The sequence below is a fragment of the Pezoporus flaviventris genome, unplaced genomic scaffold (assembly GCF_033815535.1).
Source record: "Pezoporus flaviventris isolate CSIRO_AGI_PZ_B2104156 unplaced genomic scaffold, CSIRO_AGI_Pfla_v1 ptg000047l, whole genome shotgun sequence".
Classification (NCBI taxonomy): Eukaryota; Metazoa; Chordata; class Aves; order Psittaciformes; family Psittacidae; genus Pezoporus; species Pezoporus flaviventris.
The window spans coordinates 341,359-365,921 of NW_026892595.1; the positions used below are offsets into that span (position 1 = coordinate 341,359).

The following is a 24,563-nucleotide window of genomic DNA, read 5'->3' on the forward strand; positions in this document are numbered from 1 at the left end:
TTGGGTTCAGATTAGACATTTTGCTTGTGATTGGCAAAGGGCAACTTGCACTCTTGTGCATCAGCCCCTGTGACTGTCGCCCTGTCCCACCACCTCTCAGTGACAGCCCAGTTCCTAGTGAAATGTTTTTTAGCTTTGTGGCATTTTCCCAGTGGGGTCATTCTATTTATTTATGTTCACTGAGGCAAAACCTTATCCTCTAGCCACATCAAGTTTGATGTATTATTATCATAAACTAATTTTCTCTAATTTCAGTAATGTAATCGTGTGATTTGTTTGGAAGCTCCTTTCTATTGACAGTAGCTGCTGCTTGCTGTAAATTACACTGTATTACGATATCTCATTTTTCTGATAAAAGGTAGATTGTCACTATCCCTGTCTTCTGGTGTACTGATTTAGTAGTTAAGCTCTCTGGGTAAACTGGGGAGAGTTTACAAGAAGACATATCATCCTTAATATTTAAAATACACTTTAAGATTAATGACTAATTGTGTGGGAATAATGTCATCTGTATGTTTGCATTATAGCTCTATGATCAAAGACGGATTTCTAAGATATAATCTAAGCTCACTTAAATCCTAATGAGAAATTACATGGGAATGTTGGTATTTCAACAATCCACAAGAGTAGCTGAGCTCAATTATCCAGATGTCATAAGGGATTTGTTTGGATAATTGAGACTTCTGACCACTGAGACAGTGTTCATTGTAACAAGTAGACAAGCAGCGATAAATCTCTGTTTTCAGTGAGAGGGAACTGTGGACAGCTACAATTTTGGATAATCAAGTTGCACTGTAAACCCAGTTCGGATTCCCATGGTCTTTGTGGTTAATAAATAAGTAACAAGGAAGGTCTGGAACTCCTCTGAGGGATTCTTCAATTGGTTCATAAACACGATCAAGTTAGTACAGAGATAAATGGCTCCACCTGTTACCCAGCCCTGCAAAATTTATCAACTCAAGATTAGAATCTCTTTGCCTACCCTTATGATGAAGTTCATAATTATGAAAAAATGTACCATATATTACTCGCAAGTCAAAACAAATACTATTCCTCAGATTAGTGGACCAGCACAATTACACAAGTCTGTCTAATACTTTCTCCTTGAATTAATTAACAGGGTGCGAAAAATGAACTAAATTCTTTGTGAGGGTGAAGTCTTTGTACACTCACTAAAGACATTGTTATCTTTCTGGGTCTCTCTGAGCCAAAGTAGGTACTGGGGCCAGCTGGGCAAGATTTACTCCATGCTCCCATCATTTTAGAGTCATCCTAAGATAATAGAAAGCACAGAGATGTTAGCAGAGATATGGGCAAAGAGCTCACTGTGTTTCTATCTGAAGACTGTGAAAATAGGTCAAGTAGGTTTGTTTGACTGTTAGTGAACTCTGTAAGAGTTTCCCCATTTCTTCTTTATGAGAAGGCTCTTCTTGTAACACCTAATAGCATCTGACTGGCTGAGAGAATAAATCAAGAGCTGAAGTCTTTAAAAAGATGCGTGATTTTGCATAATACTGTAATTTTAAGAAAATCGTAGGATCATGGCTTTCACTGAATGTTAGTAAAGGCTGTACTCACAAATCACTTCAACATTTCTGAAAACTCCAATTAATGAAGATTTTAATATCCTGTATTAGTGGTGACAAGCCAACAGTGCAGAGAATGGAACAAATCACCGATAAATGAAGAACATGTTTCTGCCACTAGATAAATCCATGGTACTTGCATGTCTTGTGTACTAAAAGAACTTCTGGTAATTCCCTATTGAAGGTAATAAGAAGAGGAATAAGAATTACTGGAGGAATGAAATAGCTTGCATACAAGCAGAGACTGAATAGACAAGGTTCCTTGAATAGACAAGAGAAGATAAGGAAAGGATACGGTAAGACATCCGAACATCCATGAATGCTGTGAAGAACATACAGAGGAAATGATGATTCACTATTTTCATAATGGCAGCAGGTTCAAAATTTAAGAAAGGAAGATTTTTTTTTTTTTTTTTTTTTTTGCACATTAGAACACTACCAACTTGTTGCTACAGGATGTGGTGGAGTGTGGAAATGCAGCGGGTTTGAAGAGGCTAGAAAAATTCAAAATGAGACAAAATGGAGACTGATGGCTATTAAAAATGATGATCCATGTGAATAATCTGGTTAATGGAGACCTTTTCTCTACTGACTGCCAGAACTGGAGACCAGATGACATGGTAGCATTATGCTGTACTTTGTTTCTTAAGCACTTTCCTAAACACTGCTGGAGGCAGCAGAATACCTTTCTGACCCTCTGGCTATGCCTATGCTAGTAAACAAGACAGGCCAGGACACAGGCAGGAGGGCTGTCACAAGTAATTTTATCATTTTAGTCCCTGGTATGGGTTTGACCTGTGCCAACTGTGAGAAAATTTTCTTACCAAGGAAAGGCACAGGGATAGTTTGGGTTGTACAGACCAGCAATTATTTGCAATGTGCAGTTTCAATGTGATCATCTGCTTTGGAGGCAAAACTCTGCTTTCATGGAAAATAAGTTAGGCAGTGCTAATAGTGCTAGGCATCCTGGCCAGAAATGTTTCCTATGCAGATTAATTTGCTAATGAAAGTGTAGACAGTATGGCTGTCCTTACATGACTGACCTCAAGAGAAGATCCTGTAAAACAGTGTAAAGGAAACCCCTCAATGTGATCTTCTGAAGGCTTCTTTCATGAAGAGAAGTAGAAGATGTTACCAAAAAATGAGTCCAGGGTTTTTAATATATAAGCAGATGACCTTATGAAATTACTAAATTTCAGGAGATAAAATCAATGAAATACAAATTCTTCATGAAGAAGGCTGCAGCAAAGGGCTTTTTAGAACTTGCACCCCTTTTTTCATGAAGAGTAGGAAGATAGATGAGTGCTGAACACTTCTTCAAAGTTCTTACTTGAATCAGTTTGAAATCATAATTAAAATCACAGCTGATTAACCATGGATTCATCTGCCTCCCTGGTATAAGTTTCAGAAATTAACAGGGGCATTGTATGGTACAGAGTCTGTGCCACCCTTGGAATTAACTAAGGGAATCTGATTTTGCATTATGTACCACTATGCTATTAAGAATATGGACAGACGTGTTAGACAGGATTTGTACCCACTTGATTGATCTTAGCTCTACACTATTTTGGAAGCCAAGTACTTTAACCTTTATCCTATTACTGCTTGGTGTGATGTAATAGTAGAGCTCCTAAGTGCATTTCTTGTCAGAAGTATCCTAAATCATGCACAACTTAATTGAGCTATTAAAAAATAAAGTTTATTCTCTTGCTTAGTCTATTTTCCATCCTCAGTGACTGAGGTTCACTAGAAGGAGTCAATCATATTAAGGAGCAACTGGCATCTTGCCTTGGTTTTCCTCATGGAACTACAATCCACCTTGACTGTGTGTTTCTTGAGGGTCTGGTCAGCCAGGCTGGATCGCAGCAACAGGCTAAAGGCATCACTTGAATTCCTAGGGTCATACCTGGAACTATTCCCACTACAGTGTTACTACAGACTCACAAAGGCAGAGTTTGATAAGGAAGAGGTGAATGGCTGGGAGTTTGCTGAGATGCAATCACAAAGAAGTCCAATTTTCTTTCTGTAGTCTGTGTGAAGCAAGCAGTGTCCCACTAGTGGGCTCTGTTGTTTAACTCACTTTCACCCCTTCAGTTTTTGTATTGCTTTTCTTCCAAGGTGACCACACCATAGATCACAAATTCTGCAACTTCTCATTCAGTCTTTATGAAGGGCCATGGAGGAGTATATTCAGATCACATGCAACGGAGCTTTGCATTGGAATTTGTACCTTCAGTGTCATGTACATTCAAGAGATTGATGAGGCAGACTACCTTGCCAATCTGCCAGAGCCTGGACCCCTGTCCAGCCAACTCAGAGAGACAGACAGAAATTTTGAGTTACATATTTAGCCTAGGCGGTCTGGTCACAACCTCTACTTCTGTCTGGGACCTGATATCTCCTTTTCCCTTTATGATTAATGGTATATCTTCACTTTCTGGCTTGCATTCAAAATAATGCTTTCTATGCCAGATTTGCCTCTTTTCTGTTCTAGTCCATTAGGTCATAGTGGAGGATATGTATCACCCTGGAGATGGCATCATTAATTTCCACTCTGGGGTCCATAAGAGGCTCATCAGCAGAAGGCACCAGATACTATTAAGCCTTCAGTTGTCATGGCTACCTTCCTTCCGCATCACTCGTAGAATTGCCCTGGGAGCTTTAATGGAGAAGACACTGGAAATCTTGCATCGCTGCAACTTCTGTTTTAACAGATTGTGAGAACCCTGGATTTCTGCACCTTCTCTGGGAGGGAATTTCGTTCTCAGATTCCCACTGGTCACTCCACAACAGGAAGCAAAGAATGAGGCCTGGCTGAAAGAACAGCTCTGGAAAGAGAAGAGAAAAGGAGAAAAAAAAGGAAAATGCACAAAGACGGAGATACATCAGTAGAGAATAGGGTTGTAATGTTAAGGATCAGGAAATAATGCAGGTTGCAGGACAGAAAATGGGGAGCAGGTTGAGAGAAGAGGAAAATAGATCAGAAAAAAGAAGTTAAAAGCAGATCTACTTTTCCTTTTCTGGCAGTCTCTAGCACATAATCTAGAAAGAATTTGGATTTCAGAGTTGTACAGCAAAGATCGCTTCTTGAAAGCTGCAGGAATTAGCTCAAGTCTGGCCCTAGGTCCCTCTCATTCATTGACAATCACATCTGAAAGGCAAGGTGCTATCACTGCACTTTTGCCTGTTTTCCCTTAGCTCATGAAGGAAAATGGTGCCCTGAATGGCTTCAGACAATCTGAAATCATGAGCTAATAATTATTGTAGTTAAGCAGAAAGGACAAGAAAATATTGCTTCCAAGTGTCCAAGTGCTGTCCCTAAAGATCAGCACATATAAATAGTTTGGTGCCTATTGAGGAGCCGACTGCCTGGTATTGTATTGCCTATACATGAACCATATGAGAAAAGCAAGAAATGGGCATTTGATGCAGAGGACCTAATGTGTTATATATTTACTGCCTAGCCTAATGCCATGTAATACATTCCTATACCTTTATCATGGCAGTACAAAACTGTGTGTTGCATTTTAGGATTTAGTAATGGGAAAACATTATAGGTAGATTTATCCAGTAATAAGTTGTGTGGATTACATGGGTGTTGTTCATAAGTAATGTGTTACAGGTTTATTTCTTTGTAACACACAGTTTAGAATTCTTCATTTGGGGGTCATCTAAATCTGCAGAAGACATCTGTGGTTCTCATCTTTGGCCACGAGAGCAGAGGCTATCGCTATCTGTACTGCAGGTGCTGTCCCAAGCTTACACTTCCTCTTCCCTGGGCTCTCATTGGCTCTCTCCAGCAAAAGCACTTCAGATACAGGAATCCTTAAACACTGAAACTGTAAGCACTGGGGTCACAGGGACAATCTGTGTCTATGCACACATTGCTTGACAAGGATCATTGGCAGCAAGCAAGTCCAGTCAGTATAGATTATCTCTTCGTCTTTCTCATTGACTAACTCCTAACATCATTGCCTACTGACATTGCAAACGGTGCAGTTACCTTGGGCTACGTAAAAGGAAGCCTTAGACAGGTTTCTCTTTTGTAAGACAAATATTGCCACTTTGAGCATTGCTGCAGCAGTGGCAGGATGCTGATACACTGAAATATTTGAGACTTTTATTTTCCTGAAGGCAGGATCCTCCATTGCGCATTTAACTTACCTGCATAGCGTCAGTGAACAGAAAGTGCCTCTGACTGTGCAGGATAAACAAAGAGGGTGCAGACCTATTTTTAGTCTTAATTTGTCTGCCTGATTCCCAGGCTTGTTCCATGATTAAATGATTTTTTAATTTATTATTTATTAGGATATTAATTAACTGTCATATATTTTCTTGAAATTCCTTTCCTCTTCACAGGAATACACTGTAATAATAAAATACCCTTTTTCTCTTAATGTATAAACCATTTGCTGCATGCTTACAAAATGATATCAAGTGTAAATCTAGTCCTGATAAGCAACCTTGACAAGGAAATAACTTAGCATTCAGAGTTCATAAGAAGGGAGGGTGGGAGAGAATGGGAGAGAAAGAGAGAGAAGGAAGGAGAGAAAAAGGATAAGATCTCAAATGAAATCAGCACAATGTGCTCCTTTAGGATTGGTTCTAGAGCAGATAAGCTTTCTATTCCTCCATAAACAGGTCAAAGAATCTCGGCATCAGAACTGTATTTACTGAAGTTTTCTGTCATTTGGTGAATTGATCACACATACAGTAAACAAACCTTTGTAAATATGAAACCAGATTAGCATTTTCAGCTTTTTCAAATGCAGAATTCTCTTTGAAACGGCCAGGCATTTTTCATAGACATTTAAATCCTATGCAAATAGTTACAGCAAATATATGAATCAGAAAAATGCACTTTCAACTGCAGTGACCACTCCTTTCTGTATCTCCTTTTATTTGAAAATAGGCAAACAGAGTACTGAGTTATTTCTATTTGCTTTTTCTGTTGAATATTTTTAATGGTTTGTACTGACGGAGGAAAAAACTGACGTTTAGTTGAAGTTGATACAACCCACAAGTGGACATGTCAAAACAAGCTATAGAAAGTTACTTTTGATGTGTTTTATTGAGATTTCTATGGTACTTTCCAATTACTTTATGCCAAAAAGGTAGCTCCGCTCAAAAATTATTTCTTTTGAAAACCACAGATACAACTTGTCAGCCTTTTGAATGTGCTTCAGTATTTTTAAAGAGATCCTTCTTAAAGTAGCAATTGTCTAGAATTTGTAACTGCTAAAAAAAAACAAAACCAAAAAAAGCAAGCAAGAATGCAATAAACTCAGTTTAAAAATCTTTACCTGATGTGCATAATTTCATGAAAGTGCTGACACCAGGTCACTGTTATTTCGGGTGTGCAAACGTGTTTTTGGCTTCAGTAGGTGTGTGCAGGAGTTAAAAAATAACCATGTAGAGAGCCAAGTTATTAGCTCTGTGATTGCTAGCGCTCTGAGCCAAAACTACAGAATATTTGATGACACTCGCATGTCCTTTCTATTTTAGGATTCTTCCTATTACTGCAGAGAAATGATCCAACCAGAAATTTCCCAGGATTTTCTGTTTCTTACTCTTTTAATTAGACCTTAAAACTGCTACCAAGAGAGAGAGAGAAAAAAAACCCAACTCATTCTTTTTCCGTACACAGAGATATGGTTTTCCCCACCTTAAACATACATGATTTGAGTTCAAAGGCTCAGCTTCCTGGGTGATAGTGAAGGTCTGTTGTTTAGCCAAAGGATCAAGGGGATACTGGGCTAAGAGATGTCAGAAAGCGTGTCTAGGCGGGGCAGGAGGTTGGTGGAGGTGGGAGGGATGGTAACCTTGATACCAAAATGTCCTCTCTTACCCACGGCTGCTATAACCACGGTGAAAAAGTGGGAAGAAAAAGCTGGATAAAATGGTTTGTGACTTTTATAAAGTGTGCGCTGCTGGGTGCCTGTGCGTTCCTCTCCTGCATGGTGGTGAGGCTTGCTGAGGCCCTGCCCTCTGATGGAACATGGCTGGGTGCACCAGAAACCCTGGGAGAGCTGCCCTTGCCCTGGGATGCTGATGGGCAATGTGCACACAAGCAACCCGGCTCAGTACCACCAGGCACATCCACGGCAGGTGTCACCAGAGCTGAAAGAGAAGCCCGAGGTGATGCCCAAAGAAGCGTCAGACATCAGAGACCTCCAGGAATATCAGCCGCAGCAGTATGGGTGCATGCTCAGACTGAAAAAAATAAACTGTTTAAAAAATGGGAGCTTCCATGGAACACTCTATAGCCCCTCAGATACAGACTTCTCCAACCTGAAAGACCAACTCTTCTGAAAAATACAAATCTCAGAAAGCCCTCCAACTGCCCAGAAACTTCTGCCTGACTGAATGGGAGACACCTAGGCCTGGTTACCCTACAGAAACTCAGACAGAGCTGGACAAAGGGTTTGTGGTTACTCTCAGAGGAGGCACGCAAATATCAAGTGTATTTTGTCTAAGAAAAGCTCTCCTAGTTTATTCAGGGCTGGGAGTCCTGGGCTGAAGCTCTAACTCTGCCACCTTGGCATTACACTCTTAGGGTAGCTTTTCCATATCCTACTTACGCTCATGACCCATGCCAGAGCATGGCCCACAGTCTCAAGCCTGAATGGGTAGGTAGATTTGTATCTATCCCACACACACCAGGAGCAGACCCAGACAACAGTAACCCATCGGTACTGGGCATTTCCTGACAAAGACACTATCAACCACTGTAGAGCTGAGGTGCATATACCCACAGTCATGATAGGGGGGATGAGATCCCAGAGCAAAACAAAGGCCAATGAAGATTTCCCACTAAAAGACCATAGGACATGGCACCATACAAACCCATAATATGGTCTGTATCCTGACAAACTTCCCACTGAAACAGATACGAGACAGGGAGAAGGGAAATGCTGGCTTGAAAATTCAAATTAGCCCCATTGAGCTTTGTATCTCTTTGCTGTTTATGTCCAACCATGTTCTGCATTTATCAGACTCCCAGTCTCCATTGGATTGGTACGTCCTAGCAAACCTTCTGTGTCCTCTTGCCAAAACTACTCTTGTGTACTTTCCTTTGGAAACATGCAGACTTTTAAAGTCCTGTATCTATATGTATGTCTGTATTGTCTCTCCTTGAGTAATGAACCCTGCTTTAGAAAGAACTGGAAATAGTTAAGACATAAAATCCATCATAATGGGGTAGGGTGGAAAAAATGAGAAGAAGCTAAAATTGCAGATGATAGTAATTTGTTCAAAATATTTACATGTGTTTTGATAAAATTATTATAATGCAGCCTCTGATAACTTATACAGCTTTTAGTGCAACAAAGGTGGTATGATTTTTACTATTTCCATAGAATCAAAGAATAGCTTAGGTTGGCAAAGAACTTTAAGATCATTAAGCCCAACCATCAGCCTAGCACTGCCAAGACCACCACTAAACCATGTCACTGAGTGCCACATCTACATGTCTTTTAAATACCTTCAAGGATGGTGACTCCACCACTTCCCTGGAAGAGTGTTCCAAGGGTTGACAGCCCTTTCGGTGAAGGAATTTTTCCTAATAACCCATTTAAACTTCCTCTGGTGAAACTTGAAGACATTTCCTCTTGTCCTGTCCCTTGTAACTTGGGAGGAGAGACTGACCTCCGTCTCTCTTCATCTTCCTTTCAGGTAGCTGTCAAGAGCAATAAGGTCCCCCCTAAGCCTCCTTTTCTCCAGGCTAAACAACCCCAGTTCTCTCAGCTGCTCCTGAGAACACTCATTCTCCAGACCCTTCACCAGCTTCATTGCCCTTCTTTGGGCACACTCCAGCACCTCAATATCTCTCTTGTAGTGATGGGCCCAGAACTGAACACAGTGCCAAGTGCAGGGGGATGATCACTGCCCTGTCCCTGCGGGCTACACTGATGCTGCTACAGGCCAGGATGCTATTGGCCTTCTTGACCACCTGGGCAGAATCTGGGTCATATTCAGCCAGCTGGATGACCAACTGGGTCCTTTTCCATCAGGCAGCTTTCCAGCCACTCTTCCCCAAGCCTGTAGTGTTGCATGGGGTTGTTGTGACTCCAGTGTGGGACCTGGCACTTGGCCTTGTTAAACCATCCTCATCCCATCAATCCAGCCTGTTCAGATCTGTCTGCAGAGCCTTCCTGTCTCTGAGCAGATCAACACTGCCACCCAACTTGGTGTTGTCTGCAAACTTACTGAGGGTGCACTTGATCCCCTTGTCCAGATTATTGATAAAAGTATTAACAGAGCTGGCCTCAGTACTGAGCCCTGGGGAACACCACTTGCGACCAGCCACCAACTGGATTTAACTCCATTCACCACCGCTCTTCAAAATTAGCCGTCCAGCCAACTTTTAACCCAGCAAACAGTAGACTTGCCCAAGCCATGAGCAGCCAGTTTCTCCACAGGAGAATGCTGTGGGCAATGGTGTCAAAGGCTCTACTAAAGTCTAGGTAGACAACATCCACAGACTTCCCTTCATCCACTAAGCAGGTCACCTTGTCATAGAAGGAGATCAGGTTAGTCAAGCAGGACCTGCCTTTCATAAGCCCATGCTGACTGGGCCTGATCACCTGGTTGTTCAGTACATGCTGTGTGATGGCACTCAAAATGATTAGCTCCATAATCTTCCTTAGCATCAAGATCAGAATGACAGACCTGTAGTTCCTCAGATCCTCCCTCTGACCCTTCTTGTAGATAGCTGGGCATCACATCTGCTAACCTCCAGTCAACCAAGACTTCCTTGGTGAGCCACGGCTGCTGATAAATGACTGAAAATGTCTCAGTGACCACTTCCATCAGCTCCCGTAGTACCTTCAGGTGGATCCCATCTGGCCCCATAGCACTGTGTGCATCCAAGTGGTGTAGCAGGTCACTGACTATTTCTTCTTGGATTATGAGGGCCTCATTCTGCTTCCCATCCCTGTCTCCCAGATCAGGGGGCTGAGTAGCCAGAGAACTGGTCTTACTGTTAAAGACACAGTCAAAGAAGGCATTAAGTACTTCAGCCTTTTCCACATCCTTTCTCACATCCAAGAAAGGATGGATATTCTCTTTAGCATGCGTCTTGTTGCTAATATATTTATAGAAACATTTTTTTATTGTCTTTTATAGCAGTAGCCAGCTCACTCTCTATTTTGGCTTTGGCCCTTCTAATTTTCTCCCTGCATAATAACCTCATGACATACTTGTAAGTCCTCCTGAGTTGCCCGCTCCTTCTTCCGAAGGCCATAAACCCTCCTTTGTTTTCTGTGTTCCAGCCAAAGTTCCCTGTTCAGCCAGGCCAGTTTTCTTCTCCACCAGCTCTTGTGCCTTTAAGATTTGCTTCTGGAAGAATGTCCAGGCTTCCTGGCCTCTTTTGCTCTTCAGGTCTGCATCCTAAGGGACTCTGTCAACCAGTCTCCTAAACAGGCCAAAGTCTGCTCTTTGGAAGTCCAAGGTAGCAATTCTGCTGATCCCGCTCCTTGCTTCTCTGAGAATCAAAACCTGTATCATTTAATTGTTATTTTGCTCTTTTATTAGCTTCAGTGCGTTTCACCTTTTGATAGATGTTGGTAGCTTTTCCCCCTTTTGTGCATGTGAGCCTCTTGAAACATTAATCTGTGGGCTTTAAAGATATAGTTAGAGACATTATGATAGGATTAAGAGCACTCTTTTCCCCTTGATGCATTAATTCATTAAAATACTTTCTCATTAAATTGCAAAGTGTATGTTGCTGACTGTTACCTTTGTTACTTTTGGTATCTGCAGCTGAAGTCTTTATATAGTCTTATTAAAATGTGTTCATAAAGAAGGTTATGGTGGATTGTACTGTAAAAGTGGCATTGGAAGAATACAAACATCTCAGGAAGAAAGAACTTAAACCTTGGTAAGGAAATCTGTATACAGCATTACACCGAAAGGAGAATGAAACGACCTCAAAGGCATTCTTAAATAATACCTGAGACTCCTTACCAGTATCTGAGCAAAAAAGGTTTGCAAAACACTAATAGGTGTAGTGTTTCCTGCAATGAATTATGCCTGTTGAGTATGGACTTTGTCTAGTATTAGATGTTTGCAGGATCGGGCCTAAGCTGGCTCCTCAAAGTAGAAAAGCATGCTTGCTGCAAGCCACTAGCTGTCAAAAATGAGCAACCTGCCAGCATATGGGTGAGGTTTGGCTCTTCTGTGCAACAAGGAATTCAGAGGACATTGCTATTTTTTGACAGTGGAAGGAACCAGATCAGGTTTTAACTTGACTGCAAATTAAAAGCTCACTGGGCGTAAGAAGAATACTCGTGCAAAGAGCAAATAGGCTGAGCAAGAAGAAGTGTGTGCCTGATCTTGCAGAGAGCCTATTAATGGAGTCATTAAAAAACTAATGTTCTGCTGTTGGTGAAAATGTTGCCCATGACTCATGGGCTGTATCAGTAGAGCTTGTAGCTCTCTGCCCACAGCCAGCTTAGTCTGTGAGCTTGACTTCTGTGCAAGCGTTTAGCTTCCGTTTAAAAATCAGCCTCTCTGCCCAGTTACTCTGACTGTCTGCAATTACCCCCGGCCAACCCACATGGGTCTGGGATAGACAGGAGACAATTTTCTCCTATTGTTGCTACTGTGCAGTCTCACAGTCAGCAAAGTAGTTAGATCCAGCTGCTAAAGACAGCTGTTGAAAACCACCTCTGATGCCTCCAGATCCCTGTGATATTGACTCCTTTTCTGGGAGTCATGCCACAGAGCTTGGCTCAGCCAGAGTTTCCTGCTTCTCCTCTGTATTCTCCAGCTCAGTGCTGGAAATCCCCAGTCAGTTCCCCTCTCCCCCAGCCCATGCCCTCAGGGCCAGCATGGGCCCATCTACCCTGGGTGATACCTGCTACCCAACGTTGCTCTCAGTGTGTCCCACACTTCCTGTACAGATGAGACTGCAAACTCGTGTGTTTGCCCTGTGTGTGCGTGTTTGTGGAGGGCTGATCCATCCTTCAGAAGGGAGGGAGTGTGGGTGAACCAGACTGGCCAGGAGCTGTGGAGACAGGGATTTCATCAGACATGAAGTCCTTATGCCTGCTTATTCTGTATTGTCCTCTTCCATCTGTTTTGTTCACCAATTGGTCTTCTGGACAGCAAGAAGGGCAGAGACTCTCCCTGAACACCACATCTTTATGCATATCCATCTGTTACTGTTATAGCAATACAACCCATTTTTAGTAAGGCTTGCATTTGAAACTTCATTATGGTCAATGTAAAATGCTGAGAATCTGCGAAGCTACCAATAAATGCTAAGATTTAAACATAGCTAGCATCCATTCAGGTAATTTTAATTGCTGCATAGTTTCAAAGTGCTCAAGTTACATTCTGATCATGTTTCCCACCATATTCTTTGAATTTTAAGGGCCAAAGACCTTTATAGAAAGAGAAAAAGGATATTTTTGAGCAAAATCCTGATTCCAATAGGGTAAGCTTTTAGAAGGTCACCAGTGACTCTGACACACAAACCAAAATATAAAATATGAGGATTCTGATATGTGATAGCAAAACTCCAAAGCAAGTTCAGAATGAGATTTCTTTATTTTATGAATCATTTAAAGCTTAAGACAAGAACTGTTAAAATTGATACTTTTTCAAAAAATATTTATTATTTTTCTAAAGCAGAACTGCTCTTTTTGACTGTTAGATTTTTAAACACCATGTGAAAAGAAAAACAAAAACAAAACAGAAAAAGAACAAACAAAAAAACCACAACAAAACAACAAAACCAGCCAACCAAAAAAAAACCCAACCCAAACTAAAGCAAACTTAAAATATAGAAAAGTCAAGTTAAACTTTTAAAAATACAGACAAAATGTTTGTTTGATGGAAAAGGCCTTTGATCAAAAATGTTTAGGGAAGCTTTGCTTCACCTGGTAGCCAAGTAAAGCACCCGTGTATTCGTTATTCCTGTTGTGCTCCACAAGTCAGACTGGGTCCTGTTATTGCCTATATACGGTGTAAGCACACCTGCATATGTAAAATGGTAGATAGCATAGCAAGGTATTTATGAAATGCTGCTGGTGATTGGGCATATGCAGAATGGGAGTATATATGTAGAATGCTGATCATTATAATAATCTTCACATACTCATGCCTGCGTTCCTTTTATTAAACTTTCTTTCAAGTATCACGATTAATTTCCAAAGACACAAAGATAACAACTGAGAAAATATGAGCTCATTTATCTACAAAGCCATATTGCATTGACTTTTTTCCACTGGAGTGCAGGACCAGATGCAAAAGAAACATTAGCACCAAGTGTATTTTTGTAAGTTCTAAACCTTTCAGGTTTACTTTTACCAAGTAGTCTTCTTTTGAGTCACCTGTCTGAAGCAGAGCAGAGATACATGGAACGAGACAAAAAATTCTGTGCATCTTCACACTCACTGAGGATTATTGCCCCTGTGTGCAAGGAAAGCTAGTATAGCATGGTCAAGAGCCTCAGTGCTTCTAAACACAATTGCCTAATGCAGCTGGTGGTTATGGGAGGCCATAGACATGCTCTGTTTCCAGACTAACTTTCATCCCAAAGCCTCTCTGCTCAGAATCTACTGCCGCTGTTGGAAAAGGAAGAGATTTTAAAATTATCTGCTTAAGAAAATATGTGGAAAAAATGACCAGCTTTTACTTACCTTTACTTAAAAAGGAAAATTGTATGAGAGGGATGAAACTGGTGGCAGGGGAGGGCAGAGGTGTCAAAACATTTTCCTTATTATTTTACATACAATAGAGTGGGTGATGGAGAGGACCAGGGACATACGTGGTCCTCTGCTACACCTTGCCCAATGGGGTTGCAAAAATGTGAGAAGTAGTTATAGGGTCAGTCAACAGACTGCTGGCCACCTCTAGTGGTCGCTAGGACTTGCAGGCAATTCATACTTCCTAGAAACGTGGTCTTGGTATGTCTGAAGGCGTTTGCCACTGGCTGTTTTACAGTCTGAGATCTGAGAAAGGTCTAACTTGCCTTGCTCAGGGAGGCTTTAGCAGTTGCAATAAGAATGAGTGCTCCATTAAGCAGGAGAAGTGTGCTGTTCCACTCTTTGCATTGCTATCAGTGGGAACCCTACAAACAGCCCACAGTATAGAAATGGCAAGGTGAACAGACATTTGGAGACGTGTACAATAAAGGAGAGCATTAATTTAAGAAATTCTGCCAGAGTGCATCAACAAGACTGACTGCACTTAAAAGGAAAAAGAAAAAAAAAAAAGAAAAGAGAAAAAAAGAAAAAAGATGAAAAAGAAAGGAAAAAAGAAAAAGAGTCCATTCCCAGTTGATGGGAAAGTAGGATGGTCTGAAAGGAATTGTCAATTTTGGTGAGAAAGAGAGCTTCACACAAGAAAAATGTAACTTTAAAATACACAACCACATGATGTCGGTATGCTTAATGGAGGGAAGGACTATATTAATCTGTTTGAATTGCTAATTGGGGATTTAGTTGGCTAGATTGGGGGTTATAAGATTAAGGCTTTTATTCTGTGTTTTTGTTCTTTTCCAAAGGTAGGAATCCTCTATAGATCCCCGCTCTTGGGAATCTAATGCCCTCAAATGCACAACTCGGCAACTGACGAGCAAGCTGATAAAGCATTCCTTGCAGATACTTAATGGGTACATTCTGTATCTCCGTCTGCATCTTTCTGTCTGCCTATCTTTTTTTCCCCCCCTTTAGCACACTTGGAGGAAGGTAAACAAACAAAACAAACTAAAAGAGCTACCTCTTCCTTTCATGTTTATAGCTGCTTTTCCAGAAGTATTTTCCATTTACAGAAATAACTCCTTAAATTTCTCCTGTTTCAAGGGTTAGGATACCTATTTTGTTTCAAGTTGCTTTGGCCAAATAGGACAAATGAAAAGATTCCTCAGGACTCTACACATTTTGCATTACAGTTGTACATCAAAACACGCTGGGCTCCTTGGAGGATGAGGCAGCTTCATGCAAGGCAGGCCTGACATGGCAGGACTCTTCCCATGTTGTTAGATGAACTCCATCAGTCACTATATTCCTTTCTCAGGCACAGATACCAGTTAATGGAGGAAGTACAGTTTACACTACCTTGCAAATACTGCAAGTCCTCACCACAAATGCAGTATAATATCTGAAATAATAAGAAAGATGTGGGGCAAAGGAGAGCCTTTATTTTTAAGATAGCAGGGGCAGTTTAGTGTGAGGTACATTTTTGTGCAAAGGGAAGCTGGTGAGGATGTGTTATTTGCACTGCTTCCAGTGGAGAGCTATGACATTTTAAAATTGTTGACTCATTTGTTGAAAAGTCAAATACAGTAAAATGTATTATGCATGAAAATGACCACAGAAATCCTCAGTTCTAAAGTATATACAGAAACCCTCTTCAGAAATCTTGTTGCAATGATTACCTGTATTTCCCTAAAAATCAAGGCAACATATCTTCCCAGCTTTTTTTTTTTGTAGTGGAAATGTTGGAACAGACATTTTTGACACTCAGAGAAAACCTCTGTAAGTTCTGTTTGCTGAAAACATAGTAACTGCCATCAGCCAGAAGGCAAAAAACAAATTCGTCAGCTAGATTTTTATTTCCTCTCACAGGGAGCATCTCTGCTGGGTACAAATAACTACCAAACTCATTTGTATCTTGCTGTTTGTGTCCTTAAACCCCCCAGTGGTTTGCAACTGAATAAAAACCTGACTATTCTTACGGTAGAGTACTGCTGACTCCTAAATTGACTCTTTACATCCGTTTTGCCCATAAGAATGGCTATTTTCATAGTGCAACTACAATGATGAAGTGGACTTAAGATGTAAGCAGAGCTGGGTCTCACATTTTTCCTACGGGGTCCAAAATCTTTATTCTGTCTTTTGTGGGCATATTCCTAGTCCTATAAGACCTTTTATGAAGTCAGAAAAGGACAAGAAATGCTCAGGGAGGTACCAGCTTTGATATAGACCCAGCAGGTCATGGCAACCTGCCCACTTTTAATGGGATGAATCTCATAGGAAATTTTGTGTAAAATTCATTGTCAAAACAGTAACAAGTCAGATCCTTCAGTTATAGCACAAGAACCAAAATACAGCTCTGCAGGGAGCTAAAAGCATGATAGATGCTGTTGCTGTGTGGCTAGAAGTACCACATGGTGTGGTGAAAAGCTGAGAGGGGTATGTCTGAGAAATTATTGTTAAAAATATAGTGCGTAGTACAACAGTGGAGAGAACCTAAGAAAGTTTGGGGCAAGAAGAGTAACACATAGATAAAGTTGATACAGAGTTCCAGAACTGGGAAGAGCAAGAGGAGTATTCCTGGGTAAGAAAGGGTTTCAAATACATTTGTTGTTCAGGCTTTTTGAATTAGAGGCTCTAATAAGTCACAATGCAGATGACCTTGTTTTGCAGTGCACTTGATGACCACAACATGTCCACCTTGTTGAGATGGAGTTTATGCTTCTTGAAGACTGAAAGAGGAACTGCTGCATTTCTACTCAGCCAAATAAGCTGTGCCAGGGAGAATCAAATTGCTACTCCTGGAAGGCACTTGTCTTCACTGATCCAAATTTTAAAGCGTCTTACAGAATTCACTCATCACCCTACATCTGTCCCCTTGTCAGATGGGCTTGATCAGTATTTCTCGGTTCCTTTGTAGAGATTTAAAAGCTTCCCATTCTTCCTTTGAAATGTGGGAATAAATCGCATATTGGGTTTTGCAAAGCGAGTGAACGGCCCCTTTCAGCTAGTCAGCAAAAAGTTTCAATAGAGGAATTAAGGCCGATGGAGAAGGAAATGTGATTCTGGGCTTAAAAGTTGTTTTTGGTGCAGACTTCTAGAAACTTAGTGCATACATTCATTGTGTGAGTAATAATGGAAAAAAAATGTCTTAAACAAATACCTTTTGTAGGATAAGTTTAATGCCACAATCATATTACTTGGGTTGACTGCAGAAATGGGAATGCAAATGATAAACCTTTCCCAACAACACTAATCTGAGCGGAGCTCTCCAGGAAGAATTGCATCTGAAATATTGTTACACAATGAAATATTGTGTCCTTCCCTACCCCCAAGGTTGAGGTCTTCTTCCCCTCTTCAGGCAAGTGGCACTAGTCGGATTACAGTGCAATCATAACAACTAAAGATGGAAAAAGCTACTGGGCCATTTAATCTCTTCCCCTGCCAGTAGAGGATTACTCCTGAAGCACGTTCTTCAATGCTTTGTCCTGTTCTGGGTGACCAGAGCAATGGGCTTCCATCAATTTGTAGGGAGATTATCTTTTAGATAAGACCTTAACGACCTGCGTCCTAACTACTCTGCACAAATCCTCAGAGCTCCATTCCTCAACATTAGGCTTAAATACAGCTGTGTACATGCATTTGCTTGAACTTATTTTTTAAATTTAGGGCTGTCACAGCAACTTTGATTAAAGTTGTTAACAGTTCTTTGGCCAATAATCCCTCAAATTCTCACATCTGTATTACATACAAAGAACCTATTTGCCCACTTGTTTTCAGTCCATGTATAGGTACCCATAGGAGGTTCTTCTTTAAGTTTTTAATTTATAAAGAACTTTAGGATCTTTAAAAATCCAATCATCCATGAATGAAGTAGTTTGACTAAAAATTTCTCTCTAATTCATCTACCACAGTTTGCTTGTATAAAACCCTTATATAAATTCAGGATTATCTATTGATTCATTAATCACTTTTTTTTTTATTATTCTGTCCATATATTCAGATTCTTTTTGTGTGCGTTAAGAGGTGATCTTTTATTTTGCCAGGAACTCACATTGTGCTTACCAAATTATAATTGTGAGTTTACAGCTATTTTGAAATATAAAGCATGGCAAGGCATTTGATTTTCCTGCTCCTTTACTGCATTTCCTTCATATTATTATCACTAATGTACATATACATATATAATGTACATAATGTACTAGTGTACATACACTTTTGTATGTGCAGAAATACGTATAGGGCCAACAACATCATAATTTCTTCACTTTGTTTTAAACCAAGTGCCCAGAGAACTTCGGTTCTGCGAATATTAGAAACTTGATTTACTTTGAACATAAAGAGAACAACAACATATGTAATATAACATGCAATTAAATGATGGTTTACTTTTCCCCTAGTGAAGAGAGGTCAGGTCTTCCTTCCCTCCTCAGGCAGTGGAGCACTGAGATTATTAGTGAATTCTAGTAATGAAAACAGAGGGAAAAAATAATTCAAGTATGAGATATCATGTATTTAAGCTTGTAGACATGTAGGATCAGGACGTAAATTGATACTATACTGTTGAAGTTTTGATGAAAGGAAAAGGTGTTAGGTACTCAGAGTTAACAAGAATCTTTTTATGATGTTCATGTTTTTGCATCTGGATCTGTTGATATTTATTAGAAAAGAGGACTGGTCCTTTTAGTTGCTGTACTTGAAATTATATTTACAGGAGGATTTGAAGGGAGAAATGAAATAAGAATGTGACTTAGATCATGCAGACAGTTTCAGACAAACATTCTGCAGAATAAGAAGGTCATATGCGATCATGGTAGTAACTTTCTAATGCTGAAAATTAAGAATAACAGGAAAATGGATGCCAGTGATAGGCAGGACTGATTGATTTCATTACACACTGCTAACACAGTCTGAATACTTGTGTGTAGAAGCTGGATATACAGTAGCAAATAAATGGGAGTTTTCTTTGGCCTGGAGGCCAGCTGGCATAGTGTGGCATGGCTCAAACCCATGCAGCTTAATTTTCTCTGTCCCCTAGAAGAGTAGCTGCATCCACTGCTGCTTATTGGCAGTGGTACCCGATCTACACCAACCCCTGAACTGTGCCCAGACCTTGTCAGGGAAAAATGAGACACCTGGCACAAGTCAAAACTGCGCCACGTGCCGAGCCAGGAGTTTCCCAGCATGGGCGATTGCTGGCTGGAGCACATGCATTTCTCATGATCCTGCTTCACTTTCCAAAGTAGGCTGCAGTCCTATGTGCCCAGCCTCATGTTAAGCTGCACATGCACAATTTTATCGATTGCAAAACTATAAAAGAATAAATAATTTGCTTTCCTATTTTTTTGAAGCTGTGACAACTTTAGAGGTATTCCTGATATAAGGTAGTACCTAGTAGGTGAAAAGACTTGGATACTAGAGAGAACAAGAAAGTATATAAATGATGCAGGAGATGCTTTGCTTAGGATATATAAATAAAAGAAGAAATGAAATGAAAACCACATTAAAGAAACAAAAAAATGAAACAAACAACAACAACAAAAAAAAAAAGGGCCTGGTTTCTCTATTCCTAAATTGTATCTTCCAGAAGAAAAAGTTCCCAGGAATTTTAAAGCTTTTTCTTCAATTTGCTTGAAAATATTTAGCAGGTCTGATTAAGTAAAGGATAAATTTAGTTATCCCCATAGCTGGTTTGATCTCAGTTGCATTTTTTGATTGGTTAATTGTAATTGCCATTTTTATTTTATTTTATCTCTAATTGGTTCAAATTTTCTTTTAATTTAGTGGGCATCCAACTTACCTTGCAGTGTGTTTTGGTTCTAAGCAATTTCAGTCTTAAGCATACTTAATTCCCTTCTGAGATCCTCCATCACTAACAACACAAGATCAAATAACCAACTAATTAAAATTTATGTCCATCTTCTATTGAAGTCATCATTCATATCCCCTTGAGTAGGTGATTTCTGACTGTGTGATCCCACAGGAATATTTTTATGTCTACAGTAATATGTGAGTGTGGAAATGTGGAGTTTATTCTGTTTCATTCCCGTGTAAGTGGAAAAGGTTTCAGTTAAAGGGTTAAAGGTTTGGGATTTTAATCAGTTTTCAGATATACTGTGTGAAGATTTTGCTAAATTCGCCTCACTGCAAGGAAACAGTGTAAAGTTCTATGTATGTAATTTTCTCATCAGATAAAATGAACTTCTTCTTCCAACAGCCACCTTTTTTCCCGTTATTTCCTGCACAACTGTTTCACTGGAAATAGGGGTGCAAACTCTTTCTGAGGAGTCAGTATCCATCTGAACGTGTCATTTGGGGTGCTGGGTCATCTCTTTTCTGGTGAAAAATGGCCTTAACAACACTTAACAACAATCTTACTTTTGCAGATACGTCTATGTTAGCAAATGAAGCAGGGCTGGGGCTCAGGCTCAGATTAGACTAGTGGTTCCCCACTATCCATGCTGTTTCATTGCATGTTGGCATCCCATCAGACATGTCCCAGTCCCCACCAGGAGATGGCATGTGCCCGTGGCCATTCCGAAGAGACAGTACAAGTAAGACCGAAAACTTTCTGTCTCACTCCACATTGCCTAGTATTTCAGTGCTATCCCAAATGGATTTGTACACTTACATACTCACATGCCATTACCTGATGCAAACCATTCTTACCAAAGTTTTCATGCTATGAAAACACCACCTGGATGGGCAGCAACACAACCCTCACAATTTCAAACACATGGAACTACAGAAGAACACACAAAGGGTGACTATTATGTTTTAAGGACCCCACTGGCAGCATAATATGGTCCAGAAGAAACCCAGGACAAAGTGCTGTGTGTTATGGATTTGACCAAGTCATGTCATTTAGCCTCAGACCTGTTTTATTTAGCATTAATTGCAATTCTTTAGTCATACAGATACAGCTTAAGACAACCTTTACAAACTCTGCTTTCTACATGAGGGTGAGGAGGGGGAATGGTCCTTCCTACCTGCAGTGGACCCACAGAGTCCTTGCTTCTCCTTTCACCCTGTGGAGGAATCCATCTGAAAACAGCTCTATGAATGCACAGACCTCTGAGCTGACCTCTAAATGGAAAACCACAGTGCTGCAGACTGGCCTCCTGTCAGTGAGAAATGCTGATTACTGTGAAAAGTAATTATAACGGGACTTGGACCAAAGTGAATGTCTAAGAAAACAGTTGCGCATGCAAAAGTGGTGAAGATAAAGCAAAGGAAATCGTGGCTTCCTGATAAACTGTTTTCTCAACAGCTTTCTTGAGCTAAAATTAAAAGTCTGATAATGTTTTCAGCACTACTATTTATGCCCCTCTGTGGTTTATTTACTTTTATTTAGATGCTTTTAATGATTTTTATGTTGCATTTCTACTGAGCCAAGTCTAGTTTTGAGCACATCTATGGGTGTGAAGTCTTTCCACCTAGGGCAATTCCCAAGTACACAGTGTCCTCAGTCCCAACAAAATAATAAAAAGCTACTGTGGGACTGTGTAGCTCCGGGAGAAAGCTCACACTGCTAGTTAGTGGTGCTTGTGATATCTAGATAGTATCAAGTTATGATTTATCGTCCTCATAGATATGTGTAGCATAGATTGTCCACTATGTATCAGTGAGGTCATAAACCTGGGAAAGGGATGTGTCCTCAAGCTGTGCAGTATCTTGGTTGGAAAGAGATGTTGGAGAGCCAAGCACAACACCTCTTTGTCTACAAAGCACAAGCACCTTAACAGGGAGAATGAAAGCATCCTACGATAAAGGTCCAAAATAGATTAAATTATTTCCATCTGGAAGTGGAACTATGGAGGAAGTCATGTTGTCTACCTTCTAGACACTGAAGCTAGGCGAGATGAATCTTATCCTTAACACCTTGCCTGCAAATTGCATCAAGACATACTTATTTGGATCCCTGCAGATTAGTCTAAACTATGCTGTTGGTGCTGCGCACTGTTTTCCTCCTGATAGTGTGCTTGTTTTAGCACAGCTTGGTATGCCAGGCAGATCCACCTGGAGAGTGCTTTGGAGACAGCATACCAGCGTTGGAGGGCACTCATAGAGCTTCCAGATCTCTGGAAGGTCACATACCTCCGCATCTGCCTGTGGATATGGGGTGCAACCTCTGGTGTGGGGTAGGAAGGAGTGGTGGTGGCCTTGGGTACTCAGGGAATAGTGCTGCACTGAATGTGTCTGAATGAAGGCACTAAACAACACAAAAGTCTTTCCCTCTCAAATGAATCCACACTTTCACACTAACACTGGCAAAACTCTCAAAGCTGAAACAGAGAACGAAGTGGCTTTGCCTGAGGTCTTGCATGAGAGCAATGGAGAAATAAAATTCTTTGCTCTGGGGTCCTACAGCCCTGTGCTTTTTCTCTCCATTGCCTTTGAATGGAGAGGAAGTGAAATATGCTTTAGCTCCTCCTGGATCTGCTCTTGCTCACTGCAGTCTTTTAGGTCTCAGCTCAGGCTACTGCTCAGAGAAGGGACCTGCAAACGTAACCAAAGAATGTGTACAAACAGACACCAGCAGTGGGCTTGTCTCCGTCACAGGCAGAGTTGGCCAGTTATGAAGGACTTGCAGGAGCTTGAAGCTACTCTGACCCCATAGGCTTTTGGTGCAGGGATTTCCAGCATCAGTGGCAGAGAAAAATATGTGAGGATCCTTGACTTTGAGGAGTTTAAGAGAAGTAGCTTATACTGGTGATTGTTAGTCGTCTCCTTGCCAGGCACACCAGCTTTTGTTCAGAAATTACTGTGGGATTGATGGGATTTAGACAAGAGGATATGACTGAATGCTTCTAACATGAGAGAGAGGACAAGAAATACCTCATAGTGGTCCTAGGGACGTATTTCTCTTCTGGCCTCCTTTGTGCTGCCATAATTAGAGATCTGATTTACCATTATTGCATGATTTATTTCCTTTAGTTCTTGCTTCCACTGGGTCTAATAGATTTCTCATGTTATTAGATAACCCTTTCTGTGAGCTGTTGTATAGATAATGGTTTCATACCTCAGACCCAGAGCTTTAATTTTCACGAGTGCGCTTAAAAGAAAAACAATGAGGCAATGCTTTATTAGTCAGGTTATTAGTCTCAATTGTGTCACCGTTAAATAGTTTTGTCACTTTCTTAGCTACAAGAGCAATCAACTGACTGTCCTCCTGGTCTCCCAGGCATGGAATGAGCCTGATGATACCTTCATTATCCCATCAGAAGGGCTTACAGCACTCAAGTGGCAGCGGTTATTTGGCTTGACATATCCAAGGCCTGAGTTTAGCACTTATGCCAGTACTTACATCCTATACAGTTCAATGGAATTAATGCAGATGCTTTGTTAAGTAGAAAGATATTTAAGTGCTTGGTTCAATTTGAGGAAAACCATGAGTGCTTTATGGCATTTTGGCCAGTGAGCATGTGCATCCAGTTCTTCAATCACAGCAGGTCCCCAGAAGAGCCACTCCCAGTTATTGGGGTGGACTTTTCCATTTTGAAATTGTATATCAAGTTACCTGGGCTTTGGGAATCTGATCATATGAGAGCCAGAGTCCACTGTAAAGTGAAGGGCATGTGACGCGTAATGGATGTCATTCGGCAGTGGGGTGAATCAGGCTCTTAAGCTTTTACTGCATCCCACAATGCGAAAGTGGAGAAGTCCGAGTTTTATTTAGCTCCATAAAATATTTAACCTCAACAGTGATGGAGTTGATAAAAATCTGTATTTTGTAAAAAGCTTTTGTTTCAAGGCTATCCTTTTTATGATTACCCCAGCCTGTACATTCTCAGAAAAAAAGCAGTATCTATTATTACCAGAGAATGATCCAGTAAGTGTCTTGGGTATTTCTGCCAAACTTCTGTGCAGGTTCGTAATGAGGGAGATATTAAGTTAAAATCAATGTGGGAGTAGTTCTTGTAGACCAGGGAAAGTGTGTCATTATTTTTGCTGGCCAAATATAGTATCATCATCCATTAACTCCCTAGCTAAAAAATATCCTGTATCTCACTGGGATGCTGATCGAGTCATGTTCCTGCATATAATTTCTCTTAAGACATGCCTACCACGTATTTTAGCAGGGAGCTTTATGGCAGGAGAATCTCAAAGCACTGAGAAATTTTATTACTAAATTTTATCTCTATTCTGCAAATCTCCAAAAATAAAAAGGAAAAAAAGCCATGACATCAAAACCTACTTGCTGTAGGATACAGGTAGTCATTTTATCCAAAAAGACTCTTCAAAAATTTGAGACATAAGCCAGCAAAATTCT

General features: G+C 40.6%; 1 long non-coding RNA gene across 1 annotated transcript; it reads left to right on the forward strand.

Moving 5' to 3' along the window:
- The first annotated feature begins 10,889 nt into the window (after nucleotides 1–10,889).
- On the forward strand, nucleotides 10,890–21,608 carry LOC133276804 (uncharacterized). The gene is made up of 2 exons (XR_009746004.1): nucleotides 10,890–11,037; nucleotides 21,200–21,608. It is a non-coding gene; the product is annotated as an uncharacterized LOC133276804 (long non-coding RNA).
- Nucleotides 21,609–24,563: the final 2,955 nt, after the last annotated feature.